This window comes from Phaethon aethereus (assembly GCF_964289735.1).
Source record: "Phaethon aethereus genome assembly, chromosome: Z".
Taxonomy (NCBI): domain Eukaryota; kingdom Metazoa; phylum Chordata; class Aves; order Phaethontiformes; family Phaethontidae; genus Phaethon; species Phaethon aethereus.
In genome coordinates, this window is record NC_138577.1 from 54,476,397 (window position 1) to 54,494,107 (window position 17,711).

Below are 17,711 nucleotides of genomic sequence, written 5' to 3' on the forward strand. Positions count from 1 at the left end.
ACAAAATAAGCATCTAATTGTAAGTCTAAAGGATTTCAGAGCAGAAAAAGGAGCTGGTATGGTGCAAACTCTTCTTCACTCACGTTTAAGGTTATACATCATTTGCTGACATCATTTTTCTATAATGACAGAGCTGAAACACAGGAAGTAAACTGTCCTTACAGTGTTAAAACTCTGCCTCAACACTCTCAAAATCTGTCATATATTAGGTTCAAGTGGGCTGACCTCACAGAAGGTTTTGCTTATCTTTGTAATGTGAGCTGAAGAACCATGACAATTTAAGTTTGATAAATCAGCTCTAAAAAACACCCCTCCTCATACATTTAAGAGTAGGAGTGTAAAACCTCCATCCTACCTGAATATCAAAAGTCTGCTAAAACCATCAATGAATGTACTTTTGCTTGCTGGCAGTCCCTTCCTTGGGACTTCATTAGGTACACAGTCAAACCTAACAATGCAAAAAATGTTTTTTCTTAAAAGTATGCAAGGTTTCCACAAAGACCTTATTACATAATCTACACTGTCTTTTTATTCCATTCAGAGTTAAGCTGGTGATCATTTTTAAGTAATAGCCAATACTGACTGTATGTTTTTGTCACAGCAATAATAGCCAGGAAAAGGGAAATAAGACACATTGGGTTAAGCACTGAATTGAGATGCAAAATGCTTGTTTTAGATGTACTCTTTAGTTTCTGACTATAATAAAAAATTTAGTCTGCACCAGCAGAATTAGCTCTACCTATTCTATTGCTGTTCTTCTAGAGGAGCGGCACTTCACAAGTTAATTGCATTAAAGCCAAGTTGCAGGTCTAAGATTCTAATTACTGGATGCAGTAACAATGAGTTTCCCTCGTGTTTGAGAACTTTTTTGAGCATACAATTGCTCTTCCCCATGCTATCAAAGATCCAGACTAACATACTTCTCCTGCCACCCTGCTATCCCTCTCCTCTTCCCCCTAAAATATCCATAAAGTAATAAATACAAGTTTTTAAGGGAACAGTACACTTAGGTTTCACTCAAGAACTAAAATAATCAAGAATCATACACTTAAATTTCACTCAAGAAAATAATCAGGAATTATGGCACTGTATTTGTTTCATAATTACTTATTTATTTGATGGTAATTGTTTGCTTTTGGTATTCCTTGAAACCTGCATATATATGCAGATTTATCTGACATGTGCATCAATTTAAACAAGACAATATGAAACTGCCTGGAAACAGACTTACTTAACATTACCTTCAGATATGGTTGTGCAAGTTTCATTGTAATTCAAAGCTGATTCTGGGTAAAATGACTGACGTCTACAGAAATAGGAGGACCTCTAGAGGTCTGATAAATATATCCAGTACAGCACTGATTTAACAAATAAACAGCTAGTTTCCAAGAAGGCTACCCTCTATCCAAAATGGAAGCTTTCCAGTAAACATTTAACTGCAAGAAAAGCCAACAGACAACCCTGTAAAGCATTATCCTTTGCTGCCAACTCTCAAAAAAGGAGAGAAAATAGTAGCAACAATCTTACTAATGACTCCTCTGAGGCTATAAGTTCTGGATGATTTTATCAGTAGACAGAGATTACTTGCATGTGCTATGCACGCTTAGTAGTTTAAAGCCTTTTTTCTAAACTCTTAGAAACTTCTAAGGTAACAGTAACACCTGTGTTAACTAAACATACTGTAAGTACAATACCTTATCCCTTTACTAGAAAGGCAGCATTATCCTCTACCATCTTAAAATGCACAAAACAGTTTTGCACAATAGCCATAAAAAGAAGTAACCCCCAGCTTCAAATCCAGATGAAAAAATATCTTGGATTAAAAAAAAAACTCAAGCAAGAAATCCAAAACAGAGACACTTCCTTTCCACTCAACCTGTCATAGCATATATTTGTATACCCATTTCTCCAAACTCTATCCTTTAATAGCCTCTAGCCTTTTAATTTCTAAACATTTAATGAGAAAGCTGACTACACATACACAGAAAGACTAATGTTCCAGAAAGCTACAAAAAACCAAGATCTCTTTCTAACAGTAAAATGAAAGCTGTCTTGCTATTTACGAGAGGCTGCAATATAAATCTCTTGGCAACTTGAAGCAAGATTGTAGTGAGTAAAGGTAACATCTAAGCTAGGGCTGGGCAGTGGCGACTTCACCAGTACACTCTGGCTGTTCTAGCAAGTCTGTGAAACTTCCTCATTATAATAATTTTAAAATATATATGTATAAATAATTGATAACCTAAAAATTCTTTGTGAAGAAAGTCTTTTGGTTCTTTCTAGCTTTACTGCAAGGATTTAGCCCCTCAGCTCTACATTTGCTTTCCCAGCATGCCAGCACTAAAGTTCAGCATCGTTTGCTATAACTCCACAATGTTACTAGGCCCATTGAAGAATGCACGCCTCCTTTCCTATCCTCAAATGCTCCAGAGTGTTTGAATTCTATGGATGTGTTAAAATGTCTAAGAAGCATCTGCAGACTTTTTAGGGCTCCTCCTTCCTCAAGTATGGCTCCAATTCAATAGACAAGGGAGCACTGCTGGACATACTGCTGAGTCTAAGTATCCAGTAATTATTTCTGAGCACATCAAGTCCTTTCTTCATCTAACCAGCAGTAATGCTACAGCAATTCAAACACCCAGTTATTTCATGTTCCTTCTCTGACAGGATGGCCCTGTAACATTTTTTCATAGGTCAGGCTCTTCAGCATGCTAGAAAGGACTATTTTTCTACAAGATTTTACTAGACTGACTTGGAATCACCAGGTGAATTTTGATGTAATGGATGTGATCTGCAGAGCAACAGCTGAAGAACCTGCCTTTGTGCTAAACACACAAAAAAATTCAGGCATGGCAATGCACTGCAAAACTAAATACAGCAAAAATCTCTCTGCCCTATATGTGTTTCTTAATTCTTCCCATGTGTTATAAATTAAACTTAAGCACCTAAACTAGCCAGTGCTGCAAAACAGACATGTCTTAAATGCAAAAACAGGGCTAGATTTTCTAATTTTACTCGGAGGGGATGAAGATTCACAACTCTACATTTACAGTTCTTAAAGCCAGAGAAAAGGAAAACATGAAAGGGCAGAAGTACAACAGTTTGTATCTAAAATAAAATCCCAGTCCCTAGCGTGACTGCTTATGTATTTCACAAAACTGACGAAGGAGGTGGTCTCTCATATGACGTGTGAAGCTTGTTCCAAGAGTGCCAACCACATGTCAGTATGGGTGGTCAAAGAAATTTAGGCATGATTTTAGTACAAGCAAGGCCTCCTCGCTGCTTGGCCTTGTCAAGAATGAGGTGTTTCTACCCATGGCCAAAACAAGATCTTGAGACACAACGAACACCAGCAGAAAGAGCTGGTGGTGTGCCATCACCTTGATACCTTGAAAAGTACTTTTTACCCAAACAGGGATTTTGAGGTTTAAAATTCTGAACTCCAAGGCCAAAGTAGGAGCTCAGCAGCACTTCATGCATCAAACCAGGTCTACGTTGTAATACAGTATATCCTAAACAGAAGTACACAGAGCTAGCTCCAATCTAGCTAACCTTAGAAACCACTGCTACAAACAACATGATGAAGAAACTGTGAAAAAGTGACAGAGTGAACATTACCTGTAATGAATGAGGAACACTGGACTCTTCCTCAAGGGTCTGAACTCCAGTCAGTCTTATGAATAGCATCTGAATATGCTGAGGCACTAAAACTGTGAAGCATACACAGACCTATAGTAACTTAAGGAAACAATAGCCATGTATTTAAAAGTATAACCATTCTCACTATTTTACCAGCAGAAGTAGTAAAGCACATGGAAAGCTAAGACTGCCAAAGTCCAGATAAAAAAAATTCTAGATTGGAGCACTGGGTTCCTACTGTATCTGAACCAGAAAAAAAAAAAAAAAAAAAAAAGAGAGAACAGCATTGTAGCAGGTTTTTGGGGCACAGTACATTTTAAAATCCTATGTCTAAAGATGTTCTTACATAAAGTACATCTGAAATACTTTCATTAAGTTTCCACTAACAGTAATGTCATCTATCTTTTTACTGCTGGCAGTATTACCTTAGTGCAGTTTAATCCAATTACTGTATTTCTATACTGCTTATATACTTACAGAAATACCTGATATTTCTATACTTCATCCTATAGCATTTCTTGCCCAATGTAGACTCAACAAAATCCTGAGTTGCCACTATGATTTGCCCTGTTGCAAGGCTACCAAGAAGATGCCAAAAAGAAAAATATTCCAAAACAAAACAAAGAACATACATATGCACATATCTACACAGACACTCCCTCTTTACAGCAGTGACAGGAACTGATTAATTACTGTCTCTTCTACACCAGAATTTTGGAAAGATTTTTGATTTTAAGCCAGATCACCAAACTAACAGCTGAACCAGATATGTTCTAAAGTCCTGGCTTGTGGTTTGAAGCCAAAGAGTACATATGCATTCAAGAAGACAGGACCCCAACCCCAGTATATTTATTTAGCAAAAATAATGCATTATATATCTAAGTGATGCAAATACAAGGGCCTAAACCTGGATCTCTGAATTCTGTAAAATAATTACCATATCTCAGGTTCTACTGTTTTTCAAGTGGACATAGCTTCTGGAAGTTCATTGTTCCTCTCTCTACCCTATGCTTTTAGACCTGTATTCATCACTGGGAAAAAAAAAAAGATTGGGAGTGGGGCTCAAATAACCACCAACACATAATCTTCAAGTGCACATTCAATTTTTTTGAAAAGCCTTAGTTTTAAGATAAAAATCAACACACAGACTAACCATATCACCAAAAAGCACAAGTTTCATTGTTGTTTGTCTGTTCCAGAAAAATGATCTAGCAGAAGGCTGAAAGTAGGCAAGAAATAACTGATTAAAAAGTTACTAATTCAATAGAAAGCCTGCAAAGTAGTTCACTTCCAAGTTTAAAAGTTAATTGCACTGTTCTGCCCCACTTATATAACATTTCTGAAAGCCATATATTCTTAAAAATCATAAAGAAAGGCTTAATATATAAACTGGGGGGAGTTGGCCAGGGGTGCCATGGCTCAGGAACTGGCTGGGCATCAGTCAGTGGGTGGTGAGCAATTGTATTGTGCATCACATGTTTTGTATGTTGTTATATGTTTCTATATGTTGTTGTTATTATTATTCCCTTCCTTTTCTGTCCTATTAAACTGTCTTTATCTCAACTCACAAGTTTTACTTTTTTTTCCAATTTCTCTCCCTCATTCTGCTAGGGGTAAGGGGAGTGAGCGCGTGTTTGTATGGTGCTTATTGCTGACTGGGGTTAAACCATGACAAAACCAAATTGGGTAACACAGTTGATCCAACATCATTTTTAAAACAGGTTTTAGAAAAAGTATTTTTTTAATGTCCACATGCTATCTATTTCCAGATCAACATTCTTCCAAATTATCTTCCATGTACAAAGTTAATCAAGTATGATACTGCTAAGAGATTTATCTAAATTACATGTAAAACAAAGGGGTTTTTTCTCTTCCAGGAGTTTTAAGTCACAAACCAAAAATGAAAACCTGAGAAGATCTGACATTTGTTAGCTGAGACACTGAAAACTGATAGTTAAGAATCAAGATTCAGCCTGAAATGCCTGTCACTAAATTTACCAATTGGTGCACAGAGCTTAGAAAAGACAAATTAAAAACAAAAAAACAACTACAGTATTTTTAAGGCCAAACTCACTACTGAGATACCTCAGCTCTATGTCCCTCATTCTAGATCAGTGGGACTAACATCACCAGTTTAGTCAACAGTAGCCTCATCTTTGGAAAGTGCAATGTGTTTCTCAGCTAGCCTCTGAACTTTGTGGAAAAGCACTTTTCTGAACCATCCATTGAATTCTTGGACACATAATGCACAGTACTTTAAGCCTTTGATTTCAGGATGCCTAAAACTCAGTGAAATCTCTACAATGTGTATTGCTGTTCCACTGATCAAGCACACAGAGATGGTCCTAAATAGCTGCTCTTGAATCAGAGCTGAGCTTCATTGGGATAGCTCCTAATGCAGCTCATCTATTAATACTACTCCATGGAAACTACCAAGTGTACCAGACATGCTGTTAACTAAATGGATTGAAATTCCTTTGCCTGCTTACCATATGATGCAAAGAAACACTATTTCAAAGTATCCTATAGAATAATAAGATCCATTCAGTCTCAAAACAGCTGTTTTTTGGCTAAATGGTAGCTGTCCTGGAATCCTGTTTTAAAGCCAAGATGAAAGTAGAAGATTACTTTGAAAGGAAATTTGATAGTTATAAGTAATTTTTCAGCTGCTGAGAACACAGATGTGTATTTTATAAATGTGCCACTTTAAAATACAAGAGTTTGTGGAATATGGAGCTAACCACAGATGAGTCTTGTTTCCTTCTGAAAGGAGTGCGTTACATCCACCACTTCCTCAGTCTAGCCACCTCTCCTGAGAAGAGGAGCAACACTTTGCTTCATGTGACACTGAACAGAATGTGATCGCATTACTGAGTCGCATTATTGATGTGAATCCAACATGTTGTAAGGCACTTCAGTGTCTTGCCACTCTATCCTTTCCTTTTTAAATGGCCTGAACTGGCTCTTGTGTATTTGCGTTTGTATTTAAACATCCTGCCTACTCCTGTATGACCCCCAACTTCTTTCAGTGAAAGGAAAACTAAGCTATCCTTCGTCAGGACATGCGTTCTTATGGAAAGCACAGTCCAGAGGAAATAGCCAAGAAAAATAAACCATAGTAACCAGTGCTTGAATTGAGCATCAGCAAAGCAAATAATTAAAAAGCTCTTGTTCCCATAAAGTTACATTAAATGGGTCTCAAATATGTATGTAACTTTGTTTTGGTTTGGTTTGGGTTTTCTTAATTAACCATACCAACCCATCCTTTGCTGAAAGCAGTATTTTTTCTTAATGTTTCTGAAGTTTCAGGACTGACATCCACAGAGAATTGGGTCATACCTACTTATCCACAGAACATGCAAAAATGTTACAGTCACAGTGCCAGATTTACTTTCTCTATTGCTCAGACAATATTTTCCAAAATGAATATAACAGAAATGTCTTGAGACATGAGAAGGAGCCACTCTTAATTCTCTCAGTCCTTTATCTCTCTTCAGTCTAACAGCAGCATCAGTTAATACTTATAATTTTTTTCTGAAATAACTATCAGCTGTTAAGGAAAGTTGCTTAGTTTTGCTTTTGCTTAGTGCTGCTAACTTAATTAACCACTCTGATTTTCTTAATTTTTCACATTCAGACATTTTTTTTTTTTAAATGGCCTCTCAATTTCCTAGTGTCACGACTTCTCCCATATTTTTCTCCATACATTCAGAAGTCTCATCTCCAAAAGCAGTACACCCATCACCAATCCTTATAAATACACTGAGACTGTCACATGCTACTGTACTAGCGTATCAAAGAACTATGCGTTCAGATGTAGAATGCAGTCTACATCAAACAAGCAGACAAGGATGAAAGCTGGTTATGAAAACAACCAAGAACAAATATTCTAAAGTGACCAAGACAAAAAGCAAGATTTGTTAAAAAGGTGGAGGAAGCAGAGTCCAGAATACGATCTGCATAAGCTGTCAAAACCCAAAATACTCAATGATCCAAGTAATAGCAAGTATTCCATAACCAAATAGTTAATTATGAAGAAAAAAAGATTAAAAACGGTAAGAAAATATAGCAAAATGCTTTAAACACTTCCATAGCACACTGTGCTTTTTCAAAAAAATTTAGTATGCCCAGAGGGCATTCATATACTCTACACACCAGCTCTGACAGAAAATGGAAATAACAAGAAAAAGAATTTAAAATGTTAAGCTGCTTACCTTCACTACAAAGTTCTTACTTCAGATGCACCCTCATTTGAGCAAGACCCCACATCTGCACTTCCAGGTATCCTGTAACGCTTCCCCAATGCCTTTTAATGTCAACTTACCTTTCCACACCAGACCTTAATTCGTCTCCAGAAGAGTGAGAGAAAAACAGGGGACAAAGATGTGGCCTTCCTCCTTTTCTCAGCACACATCTATTTACTCCCAATTCTATTCCACAGTTCATGCATCTTCTCAGTCTATCCCTTGTGTCCTTACCCTCTGAGTTCCCAATTTTCTTCTCACATCGAAACATGCACACCACTAACCTCTCTAATCCATGTTCTATCTTTCTTTCATCCTTAGGTGAATTGAATGTCCCATCCTCTTAAAATTCCCTTACACTTATGATATCCTCTCCAAAACAGAATTCAGAACCATAGGTTCTCATTCACAGGCATTCATCTCCTGCCAGGCTTCAACATACTATTTCACAGCCACTGTAGTGGCACGCTGATTTAAATTGTCTTGACTCTCAGTTCCTAAGTTGAGACATGTGATGCCTTTTAACATTTTTGCAGGTGACCTTATATTCCTTTTGTCGTGGTTTAACCCCAGATGGCAACTCAGCACCAAGCAGACTCTTGCTCACTGCCCCATGGTGGGACGGGGGAGAGAATTGGAAAAGCAAAACTGAGAAAACTCACGGGTTGAGATAAAGACAGTTTAACAAGTAAAGCAAAAGCCGTGCATGCAAGCAGAGCAAAGCAAAGAATTCATTCACTACTGCCCATCGGCAGGCAGGTGTTCAGCCATCTCTAGGAAAGCAGGGCTCCATCATGCATAACAGTTACTTGGGAAGACAGATACTATAACTCCAAATGTCCCCCCACCCCTTCTTTCTTCTTCACCCCAGCTTTATATGCCGAGCATGCTGTCATATGCTATGGAATATACTTTTGGCCAGCCTGGGTCAGCTCTCCTGGCTGTGCCCCCTCTCACCTGCCTGTGCACCCCTGCCTGCTGGCAGGCCAGCATGAGAAGCTGGACAGTGCTTGACTGTTTAGCAACTGAAGACATCAGTATGTTATCAACATCTTTTCATCCCAGACCCAAAATGCAGCCTCATACTAGCTTCTGTAAAGAAAATTAACTCTATCCCAGCTGAAACCAGGACACTTTTCTATTCTTCTAAGAGCGTTATGTATAAACATCTGAAAACATGGTTGAAATAGACAACTGGAAGAAGCCACCTATCACAGGCTCTTGTACTTACAGTGTATTTTAAACACAGCAGTATTTACTGGATGGGCAGTACATCTGGGAAAGCAATTCAAGAGATTTCTTGAGTGTCTTGAGTGATACTTTCTTGATGTAGATGCTCAAAAAGCCACCTAGGACAAACTCTCTGCTGAATCTGTTTTCTGACAAGAAAGAATTGGCTGTGGATGTGAAGGCCAAGTTCATTCTTGACCTTCAGTGACTATGACAAAGAATGGAATTTAAACTCCTGACAGAAGTAAGCCAGACAAAAGGTAGAATTACAGCCCTAGACTTCAGGAGAGCAGACTTTGCCTTCTTTTAAGATCTGTGTAGCACAGGACACTGCTCTGCAGGGCAAAGAGACACAGAAAAGCCATCTGGCCTTCAACTGACAACAAGAGCTTTACAATCACCTGTGCAGGAAGTTGAGCAAATATGGCAGAAGGCCAGCACAGATGAAACAACCTCCACATGCAATCAGACACAAGTACACAGAAGATGGATGCATGGACTGACTGCCCATGAAGAATCCCAGTACACTGACCAAGTGTATAGGGATGAAGTTTAGAAATCCAAAGCTCAGCTGGAATTGAAACTAGTGAGAGACGTGAAGAACAATAAAATGGGCTTCAGTTCACTTGCAGCAAAATACTAAGGAAATAAGCAAGTCCAGCACAGTCACCCAGATGACTGGTGACTGGTCTGGAGTAAGAGGAGATTCAGAAAGCTGATTTTTTTCAGTTTAAGAAGAGAAGGCAGTAGGGAGATCCTTCAGTAACCTAATGGGAATGTATTTTTCCTGGTGCACAATAGGACAAGAAGCAACAGACAAGTTGCAACATGGGAAAGTCTGATTTGACCATCCTTATGATGAGAACCTGTAATTGTAATTTGAACACTAGAACAGATGCCCAGAGAGGCTTTGAAATATTAAAAACTCAACCTGACAAGGCCCTCAGCAATCTGATATACCTGGAGCTGCTTTGAGAAGGGGGTTGGGCCAGACAACCTCCACAGGTCTCTCCCAAAACGATTTAACTTACAAGTATGAAAACTCCCCCAAAATAGAGCCAGATATCTTAAAAGCTCCTATGTGTTACTTCCTCCTGGAAAAGAACTTGGAGCTTTGTTTCATAAACAGTTCTTAAAAACCTGCAAGAACAAACAATGCATATACCATTTCTTAAGATCACAGCTCTCTTACTACTGCAGGCAGTGGCTCACTGGAGGACAAAAAATGCAACCTTCAAAAATCTGTCAAACAACATGACCTCACCAGCCCCACTATTTCTACTGCCATCATTAAAATCTTAAGTCTTTGTAAGAACCCTGTTATTCCTTCAAGTTCCACATACCACAGACTAGTTTCAAAGATCCATACATATGCGGTAGTGAAGCCAGTGAAACTACATGCCATATTTTCCTGCTTTTGGTTAGATTGGGGAAGTAGATAGCTTGGATCTTACCTTATGTTTATGGACTAAAGGAACAAGGTGTGTTAAGTATTTGATGTTTCTTTACCAGTAACAATTAATTATCCCACAATACAGGAATATTAGAAGTAATTACAAAGAATTAATTTAAAAGTGTTTCCCATTAACGGGAAAAGAGAATATTCCTAGTATTCACAGCAAAACCTAGAAATCAGGATTTGATCTGAATTCGAAATCTACCACTAAGTCACTGCCTGGCATAAAAGCTGCCATAGAATATGGTTATTTATTGTCAGAACAGAGACAGGACTACAAACTCAGAACCTATTGCCCTTTATTTAGAAGGTGACTACCTATAGTCAAAGCTATAGTAGAAGATGCTTTTTATTACTAATCTTGCCTAATCCTAGGAAAGTGAAAACTTCTTGATTATGATGCATTTAGAGTGATGGTGCAGAGATACATTTGCACAGGCAGACTCCAAATCATAAATTAATACTGAATGTGTTGTGCTTGAGACAGAATGAATTTTCTAGAGTTATCTAAGAGTTTCAGGATTGATCAATAGTACAGGATGGAAAAAGACAGATCTGTTTTCTGGCTACAGAGGATACTCAGTTCCCAGAGTTGAAAAGTAATCATAAGCTCTTTTTTTTCACCCATTGGAATTATTTGCATCATGGTGACTCTCTGGTCCCAGCTGAAAATCAAGCATCGTTTTTCCTAGCTGCTTACAAACATGGTAAGAGCAAGAAAGCAGCAACCTCCAAACCCTGCAATACAATTAAAATAAAAATATCATGGATAAAGAGTGCTTAGTAAGGTTTGGCATATATTTGCCAAAGCTTGAGTCGTCACAATAAATCCTACTATTATTGCTAGTTCAAGGATATGGAAAGATTTTAATGAGAATAAATACTCTTAAGATTAACAACACTCAACTGTGCAATCAAAAGTAAAATGAAATTCTATCTGAGGTTAGCCAAAATCCCATGGGAAAGCCCACACTATTCTGTGGTTAGCCTTGATTTCATATGTTAATACTGTGAATGGCTGTTGTTGGTTGACTCCATAAAATGTCATTTCCTTTGAGGTGCAAGCACCTCTTGGCAGGCACTGTGCTTTGACTTGCTATGATTTCTAGGTTACCGGTGCTTAAACTATGTTTTACTACAAGCAACAATGCTTAACTTTTGTGTTTACGTTTTTGCACTTTACATTTGTTTGGATTTTTTTTTCTTTACCCTCGTTGCTCATCAGAGATGAGTTGCATTAAATTGATCAAAATATTTATATAACACATAGGCTAACATTGCATTATCTGGTATATTCTTTTGTACATATATCCCATCCCCTCCTTCATGTATTATTATTTTCTTTTAATGCTGTTCTAAATGTAAATCTATGTAATTGGTAACGGTAGTACAGAGGAATTGTTCAGGAGGCCCTATAATTTGCAACAACTGTGGTTAAACCAGCCAGCCAGGCTACTCTCAAAGAATGAATGATCATACAGGGCTGGGAGTGAGGATTTTTCATGGCTAATCCCAGCTCTCTAATTTCGCTCTCTAATTTTCATACAGAGCCTGTGGAAATCCTTTGCTTGTGACTCCATTTTCCCATCTGTTTTGCAGAGACAAATTTAATTGCAGAAATGTTCCAAGATTTAGTTACTAGTTGTAAAACACTTCAACAGCACAATAAAGTAATTCTCAAGCTTAATAAGCTTGGAAAGCCTAGTACTACACTATTCAGTTTCCTCCAATACTTTTAAAAAGCCAGTACCTGAACATTTTTGGGTGACATAAAGCTTTTATCATCTTGCTTTTACCTTTGTACTTGTAGAAGGTGGTGGACATTTGTCTTGTTTGTTACTTCTGAAGCAAAAATACCTTGTTGAAATGTTATGGATCACTCTGAAACTAGATGGGACATGTCAGTCTGTTTTGTTTTCTCTTCTCCTTCTGCCTGCAGTGCTTATCCTTCTGCTCTCGAAGGTTAACACAGCTGGAAATAGCCACTGAGAAAAGCGAGCATCACCCAGTGCTTTATAAAATGGTAGTTACTTGGCGGTAAAAGCACTTTTTAAACTCAACAGGCAGCATCTGCATGCAGATTTCTGCATCCTTTAGAACAAAAATCAGAGTATTTTTCCCACAGGGGTTTGGGAAACAAACCACTGTCAAAATTACAAAAAATTTAATGCAAAATAATACTATTATGCTGATATGCGTGAAGTTTATTCAAAGCGCTAAGTCATTTAGGCCCATGAAACCAAAGGAACAGTGCAAGAAGAGTGCACTTGACAAGTCCATTTGCAAGCGTTACCTGAAACGTTGAAAGACAATAGTGCCGCCTGGCGTTACCCTTGTAGTTCGAATTCCGATAAAACTGTACGGAGAAAGTATTTCCTATTTCTTTCACTAAAAATCATGTTCTATTAGCAGGATTTTGTAATTATTACTGTGGACGGGAACTGAGGGACTGTGAAGACCCAGAACGTCACGCTTGCATTTGTTTTGGCTACAGCTCATCAGGGTCAGTTTTCCCCAGATCCCCACCAGATGGCAGCACAGTCGTAAGGCCCTTCTCTCACCTCCAGGTGCTACTGCCGTTACATTCCTGTTAACAGCATGTTTGGCAAGATTTCACTGAAGCGTAATAAAAATAATTTCCAGCACACAACACACGCATAAGCAAACATCAGACAACTTTACAAAATGGCAGGCTTACGGCAAGCCAGCAAGGGCAACTGTTCGCAGCGGCTCCAACTCACGCCGCCCAGTCGCGGCTCCACCAAGCGCCCGCCTGCCCGCGGCCGCCAGTTTAACGGCCGCCGCGAGAGACCGGGCAAGCGGCCCGCCCCCACTCCCCGCAGCAGCCAATCAGAGGACGAGAGGAGACGCCTGCAGCCAACAGGAGCGCGGCGGTGCCGCGGTGGGGGTGTTAGCGGCGCGATGTGGCGCAGCCGGGCTGCGAGGGGCGCGGCATGGGGCTGTTTGCAGGGAGGGTGGTTAAAAAGTTAAATCTAGCAGCGTTTGACATTTTAAATGCTGAACGGTTCCATTTCGCCTCTCCCAGTTACATTGTGACAGGCAGGTAAACAGGCAGGTAAAAATGGCCGTGCAGGCTGTGTGATGGCAGCTTAGCAGCCCTGGGCCTGAGCAAGCAGTGCAGGCAGGGAAGGGAGGCAGGCTGGCAGAGGGCAAGGTGGAAAGCAGATGCCTTCATCTGCAAAGCCAGCGTTTTCTGGAAGAGAGAGTAAGCAGATCAAGGGTGAGACCAGCATATAAACTGCTCTCAGGTTCCTTTTTTTGCTCTCAATTCTGTGCCTACAGCAGTAGGAACAGGGCGACACCTGGTCACACAGGTAACTTCTGGTAGTGCACCTTGTCATCAAGTTTGATGTATACAGCCTGAAGGATGGAGTACAGTTTCTTTTGTCATGTGAGATGGACCTCTGAGCATAAGAGGCACCTTATATTTCAAGTGAAAGGTCTTCTCTGATTCTGTTGGGAGAAGGTGTGTGTTTCAGCATTTACTCTTCCAGTTCAAAAGTTGAAGTGATGATTTCCACCAGCTTGTTTCCCACTTATAAATGCAGGCATCAGCCTCCATCAACCTAATCCACAGTCTTAACTCTGAAAACCTGTTCCACACCATGCTGTCGAGTGGCAGTGTAGCAAGAAAGATTTGATGATGCACTGCTAAGTGCCCGGAAGTTTTCGCCCTAGACCAAAGGGGAGCAAGGCAGTGGTATTGAAGCAGAACACCATTCCATGACTCCGTAGTCTCACAGACAAGAAGCTTAGCTCCCACTCCAGCTGAACGTAAACCACATTTTAGGTGTATAGGCAAGATATACAGGATCCCACAGAGGTTATACAAGAAGTGTAACTGGACTAATGGAGAACATTCACCAAGGTGAAGGGAGTCCTGTTTTCCTGTTTCCAGATAAAACAGGTTACCATGCAGTGTGAACCTTCACTGTTTGTGTAGCCAAGTGATGAGCTCAACCTTAAGGCAATTGTCATTTTTTAAGCTTCGAAAGCACGTGTGAAGTCACTTATCTGTGAATTCAGTTAATGGTACTATGCCATTATTTAAATCAACCACTTCTCCAGCAAATAGGAGGATCTAGGGAAAACTGCTACATACCTTCTCCTGTTCCTCTTTACATACTGGAACAGGTTAGAGTCAATGCCATAGAAGTTGCCAGTGTATTTTTAACACACATTCCCTTTCCATTGGCCTCTAAACCTCACTCTCAAGGTCTAAATCTAAATGCATGGAAAAACTTAATAAGTATTTAGTAAATTAAGGATATATTAGAGGTTAATTTTCAAATAAAAATTCTCAGTCACCCAGCTACACTGGGAAACACTGAAATTGATCAAGTTAAAGTTCTTCAGTGGTTCTAAGTATCACTTGGTATGAAAAAACAACTTGCCATTTCTCATTAGATTTTTCAACTAATTTCTATTTAAATGTACATTAGTGGACTGTTCCTAACCCAGTAGCAGCAAAACTGCCCCTGGGAAGAAAACGTTTGTCTCCTGATACCAGACACGTGAATGCCTTTAAGTTCTACTCATGGTCCTGTGCAAATTCCACAATAAAGGTCATTATCAGATGTGTGCAATAAGCATATTCACATATCAGGAACTATATTCAGCATTAATCTTTTAAGCTATGAACATTATTCCCTACCCCCCACCAGTAAAAAAAGGCTTTGTTAGACAAGACAGTTGTATTGAATTCACTTCCTTTTATTGCAGTGACATCCCCCTGGTACAAAGTATTAACTGCAATAATTATGTTAAAACATTAGAAAAGCATTGTGTGTGACAGTTACAGTACAGTATCAAATCTTACATCTTCAAACCAAGTGGGCCATTACCCACTAACGCTCAAATCTTTAAATTATTTTCTGTTGTTTTTAAATATGTAATGTCAGAAAAAGCATATAAAAAGAACGTATGTAAAAGGAAACCTAAATACAAGTGAACAAATAAATAATTGATTTTCTCCAGCTATTACTGTCCTTCTAAACCCATACAAAGAAACCTAATCTATAGAAGGTATGAATTGCCATGTGTAGGTGATTTCCTTTTTCAAGTAATTAATAATGATTGCAACATAACTAAATTTGGCCTCAAAATCAAAGCAGAAGTTGAGAGTGACTGCCACTGACTGACATCTGTGGCAAACAATTACCATTAACTGCTGAAATGTCAGTGTAGCAAACAATCTTGAAACTTGACCTTGTGCCTAGTGTTAGTGGACTTCTGAGACTGCATGTGAAAAGCATCCTATGTTATTTCATAGACATTACCTTAACTATCCCCATATGCATATTTAGATATATTTTATATAATTTTATACACATATATGCATGTATACACACACTTCATTTGGTTTCTGTGTTACAGATCACAAGCAATGGTTTCCTGAATGGGCAAAAAACCTTTTAAATAAGTGTACCTGTGCACAATTTTTTTTTTTTTTTAAGATAGCAGCACTACGTCCATGCCTTACTGTTCATCTGTTCAAAAGAATGTAACTCACAAAACAAGAAGAAAAATGGCAATGATTCCATATTCACAATGTGACAGCCTTATCCCCTAAAAAACACTGTAAAACCTGTAATAGATATGTTGGTAAATTTGATCCTCACCCCCTCACCTGGAAGGAAACAGCACTTTTACAGCAAACTGTCTTGTCTTAAAACGGTTATCATAACAAGCCGAGTTCATGCTGGCATCAGTTATCTCACACTTAGCAGCAAAACATGCATGTTTGTTTCTCTTCATTTTTTTTTTAAGTGAAATGATTCAATAGTCTCAAATCTAATTGACAGAAACAGCAAAAAAAGATTTTTTGCAGTTCAGCAAGAACTTGACAACAGTGTATACTGCAGTGTGTAGAATATTTTAATCTTTAATCACAACCTGAAGCTCTACCTTGCCCCACAATGATTATGCTTTGTTCTTCAAAAGGAAGATTTCAAATTTATCTTCTGTTTAGCCTAAAAATACACCTTTTCTGTGCATCCTTAAACAAAAGTCACTCAACCACTGACAAACTGATCCAGTAGCATGTCCACTGCTAATAGCAAAAGCTTGTGAAATGTTTTTAGGCAATCCTTTCTATCCAAAATATATTAAGAATTTTAAAAACAGTTCACATTAACCTTTCTACAAAGGCTCAAGTGAAATTTACTGTGTAGCTGTTCATAGTAGACTAAATTATGAAGTTTTCAAAATATACAATGAAAGGGCACACAAGATTGGCAGTTTCTTTATTGAACATAGAAAATGTATAAAGTAGGATGTATGGAATAGATCTAAATTGCTAGACGATAAAACCTGAGTATTATTTACTAAGACTAAATGTATTTTCTGACAACTGAATGAATTGACCTAAAAACATCTCCCCTAGTAACTAGTGGTCCTTTTAACCATTTGTTGAAAAATGCGAGAGAACTGCAGCTTTTACATTTCATATTGGATAGCAAGATTCCACATAGTGTTTACTGGTTTCTGTTAGATAGCATCACATTGCTTATATTATCCCCATTCAAGCCTTAAGCTGAGTTTTATTTCAAAATAAGTTGAAAGTGACACCAAAACATAACAGGCCAAGAACTAGGACAGGTCTTTTTCTTCTAATTTTAGCAAGATAAAAAGCCTCAGCCAGTAAGATGAATTTGATTTCATGTTAGAGTTACAGAGCAAAGATTGACCAGTATCCTTCACCAAGGTGATGTTAGCTGTGTATCTCAGACTAGTACCAAAGTAGTACACATTGTCAAATTTGAGAAAAGGATCCTTTCTGCTAGTACAATTAGTTTTGTAACAAAATTTAGTAGTACAAAGCCTTGACAATAACATCAAGAATTCATCTGAGTTCAAATGACCTGCCCAATTCTCACCTTTAAATCTAACAGACGTAATAACCCAAAAACTTTCTGATAATAGAAAACATACAGTACTAAGAACTAATAGCTCAATGGAAGACTGAAAAGCAGCATTCATTTTTATTGTAATATGGAAGAGACTAAAAACTAAAGGAAGTCTGATCTAAACTCTTGGTTGAAGGCAGATTTTGACATTCTATATAAATTTACAAAATAGGATGTATGGATGAGATTTGGTTAATTTCAGAAGGCACCTCA